Source organism: Colobus angolensis, unplaced genomic scaffold (assembly GCF_000951035.1).
Source record: "Colobus angolensis palliatus isolate OR3802 unplaced genomic scaffold, Cang.pa_1.0 Scaffold6, whole genome shotgun sequence".
Classification (NCBI taxonomy): Eukaryota; Metazoa; Chordata; class Mammalia; order Primates; family Cercopithecidae; genus Colobus; species Colobus angolensis.
In genome coordinates this window covers 8,584,735-8,588,727 of record NW_012119598.1, presented here as the reverse complement: position 1 = coordinate 8,588,727, position 3,993 = coordinate 8,584,735, and the positions used below count along the sequence as shown (strand labels likewise).

The 3,993-nt window shown below is 48.0% G+C and overlaps 1 pseudogene across 1 annotated transcript; it reads right to left on the bottom strand.

Moving 5' to 3' along the window:
* Positions 1-458: 458 nt before the first annotated feature.
* Positions 459-2,338, bottom strand: LOC105526616 (annotated as a pseudogene). The gene has a single exon (XR_001004105.1). The product of XR_001004105.1 is annotated as a phosphatidylinositol 4-phosphate 5-kinase type-1 alpha pseudogene (transcript).
* Positions 2,339-3,993: the final 1,655 nt, after the last annotated feature.

The window sequence follows — 3,993 nt, the reverse complement described above, 5'->3', positions numbered from 1 at the left end:
CTACTTTTCTCTTCACAACACCGTGGTTCTTCTGAGGGAACCCTACGAATAGGCATCTCGTCAACACTTCTGGAGTTTTGATCTGAAACTGGCTTGAAATTTTGTGCTGTGTGCTTTTTCCTTTTTTCAGGGGGAAAAAAAAAGTTGGGAGGTGGTTAAACACCCTTATCCCCCAAAAACCTTTACAGAGATTACAGGGGTCTTCTTCCAGGGATCAGAGAGAAAGAGGTGGGGATAATGTGCCAGCTAGTCTGTCCTGAGGAAATTAAGAGTCCAGTTCCTGGTGAAAGATGAGGGGAAAGAAAACTGCCAAGTCTAGTAATCTCATTTCCAGCATGAAGAATGGGGGTCTGAAAAAAATTCAGTCGTGGAAGCCAAGGTTAGCCAGTTGAAAATCCGTGCCACCTAACTCTGGAGTGGAGTGGAGGGGATGCTGTGGTCCTCAACTGCCTGAGGCACTAATGCCCATTCATGAGGACAGAGAAGAAAAGGAGGCTCTTCTTTAGGAAGAAGATGGAGAGCCCACCTCGCTTCTTTTACACTCCTTTTTTGATGACCAAGTAGAAGAAAATTCAACATTGCTGGGGCAAGGGCTGACATCTTGGGATCACAGAGAGGCAGAATCTTGTTCCAGGTCTTCTGAGGCTTTGCGCTTAATGGGTGAACTCTGACTCTGCACGTTCAAGTTTTCCAAGGTTGTACTTGTAGTTAGCATATGCAAAGTCTCTCCAACTACAGGTGAGAAACTGGGCTCAGTAATAGGTGAGCCCTCACTGATTTCCTCCAAAGGAGGATTCTGAGGTAAAACATCAGGACGACCAAGGTGAACACCTGGCTCCACTTCTGCCTTTGTTGTCACTTGTGCCTTGTGTTCCCCAGAGACCAATGGCTGGTAAGTAATGCAGGAGTTGCCACTGGAGCCCGTATGCCAAGAGAAAGATGAGCCAGTCCCAAACTTTTTGGAAGGAGAAGGCTTCAAGGGGATCTTCTTAAATACTGCGTTGCACATGAAGCACTGGAACCGTTCAGCATAGAAGCCTGGGTGGTGCACTGAGACAGTGTCCCCGTCATGTACCAGGGCTTTCCAAGAGTGCTCCAACTTCTTAAGAAATGTGTAAGACTGTAGAATGTCAATGATGCCAATATAAAGCAGAAGCCTTTCCCCTTTACTACTCTGAGCAGGGATGCCACCCGTATGGTCATCGATCTCCATGGTGTCGCCCAGTCGAGCCTCTCCCTGGATGGATTCCATGGCTGTGGAGTACAGAACCTTTTGGGGGGTCAGCCTTTGAGTGTCAACTGACACTTGAAGGGTGTCGCTGCTTAAGGGCTCTCGTTGTGCATCATCTATATTGTGGATTGACAGCAAGAGGCTATAGTCCATTATCTTGAAGCTCTGCAGCACCAAACAGTCACGCTGCAGGGTCTTACAGAGAGCATTGTACGTGTCAGCATCCAAAAAAAGACCATCAGGGATGTCTTGTAAGAAGTCTAGGTCTTTAAATGTGGGAAGAGGCTTCTCTCGCTCTTTCTGGGAAGCCCGGCGTTTGTAGGTTGAGCCTTTGAGGTCATATTTGGCATGCATTTTGACCGATCTTGGTAAAAGATTGTTCATCACCACAATCCGAATGTTCTTGCCACCTGCCTGCACACAGTACAGTCCATAGAATTTAGGCAGCAAAGTCCGAGGGTTCTGGTTGAGGTTCAAGTAGTATCCTGGAAGCAGCTTCTGCAGAAACTCTGCCTCTTTATGTTGGACTGTCTTAATAATGAAGTCATCGTCGCTGGACACATAGAACAGGGAACCACTAGCTCCAGAGCTACAGAGTTCAATCAGCGGCTCACTGCAGAGGGAGCACAAGTAATCATCCGGCGGAATACCAAATAGCTCCCGAAAGTAGCGGAAGGCAACAGGTGCGTAGGTCTTGAAACGAAAGTCGTCGTAGTGATGAGCAGGGGTCAGCTTGCTCCCTTCACTGGGGAAGAAGATACTCTCCACCACGTAGAAATCTTGCATGAGGACATCACGCTCCGGTTTGGTACTCAGGCTCCCCACAGTGTGAGTAATGCCTAACTGGATGGCACCTTTCAAGGCTGAGGAGGTTGTCTTTTTGTATGTTGTCTCTCCTGAGGAATCGACACCTCGATGGCCTGTTTTCTTGATGGGCATGCCAGAGGCATAAAGCACCTCGGATGCCATGGGGCCCTTGATTCCAGACGCTGAGGACGCGGTACAGGGAGGGACTCCGGGGTCAAAGGATGGAAAACCGACCGCCAACGACGGCTGGGAGGAGGCGGACGCCATCTTGGCAGCGCCCTCCCCCCCTCAGCCGCCTGGTTCTCTTTCCATCCGGCGCTTCCTGTTCTCGGAATCCAATCTTCTCCGCGTCTCTTCACAGAACCCGTGTTGTGCGGCCACCTCCCCGCCCCCGCTGGGGCCTCCCTCAGACCCGTGGAGCCGGCTACAGGACCAGGTCAGGGCCGCACCATTCGCCTGGCATGGGGGAGAACTCCCGCCGCGCTCCACACGTTTAACCGCTTTCCGCAGGGAGGACCTTCCCTTCACAAAGGATGAAGCTCAAGCTGGCTGCTTGGACGCTGCCTCAGGACCCAGCCACATCTGAAAAAAAAAACAAACGAGGCACGAAAAGTCCCAGAGAAGTGAACGCCGCCTCTCTGTCCTCCCTAGCCGCAGCCTGTTTATCGCCCAACCCAGCCGCTTCCATCCATCAGTTTTCTTTTTGTTTTTTTCCCTTTTTTTTTTTTTTTTTTGAGACGGAGTTTCCCTCTTGTTGCCCAGGCTAGAGTGCTGTGGCGTGATCTCAGCTCACCGCAACCTCCATCTCCCGCGTTCAAGCGATTCTCCTGCCTCAGCCTCCCAAGTAGCTGGGATTACAGACATGCGCCACCACGTCCAGCTAATTTTGTATTTTTAGTAGAGAAGGGGTTTCACCATGTTGGTCAGGCTGGTCTCGAACTCCCCACCTCAGGTGATCCACCCTCCTCGGCCTCCCAAAGTGCTGGGATTACAGGCATGAGCCACCGTGCTCAGCTGATCCATCAGTTTCTTTACCTCATCAACCCATTCCTACCTAAGCCTTTTTTTTAAATTTCAAGTTGCACCTAATGACTTGAATGCCCTATCATCTCGGTCCTCTAGCCTCACTTCTCTCTTAGGCTCAGAAACACACTTGAAATTCCAGTTCATGTATAGAAGCTTTCTCAACAACACTTCAGTGTGTTATGGAAGAAAGAACTCAGAGCTCTAGGAAGTGTGATAACTGATTTAAGAATCTGCTTGTGCCACTAGCTGACTGTATGATCTTGGATAAGTTACTCCCCATCCCTGGGGCTCTGTTACTGCCTCTATGAAATTGGGAGGGAGGAGTTTAGGTGAATTTACATGATCCTTCCATACACTAAAACCTATGGAATTAAGGAATAATATCTATTCCCTACCATCCTGTCAAAACCTGTGATAATGACACGCTAACAAATAATGCCGCAAATATATTCTCTAATGAGACAGAAAAATTGTACACTTAATTTATATGAAATTTATTATGTGTGCTGCTATGCCCCCAGCATACTACCATGAATGGACAAGTATTTGTGATAATAAAATATTTATTGGGGATTTGCTTTTGTTTATGGCAGACTACTCAATTTAAACCAACCTTCCTCACAGAACAAATTTTTTAAAAAACTTGGTTGGATACATTGGAGTCCTAAGAAGTTAGTGAATAAAAGAAAGAAGTACAGAGAGGTGAGCATTTGGGCCCACTGTTTCCTTAGGGACCTCTGCATGTTCCATTAGGGGTAGCTGAGAGTCTGATAAGCTTAGCAGAGTTTTTAACAAACTCAGTGGACTAGGGAACAAAAAAACGGAGTTTGGGGTCTGATAGAGCAATAGTCTGGCAAACTTCCCAAAACTTTGGATTGGGACCCTGAAAGGCTATATAGCATGGGAGTAAATGTGTATAGAAATAGACC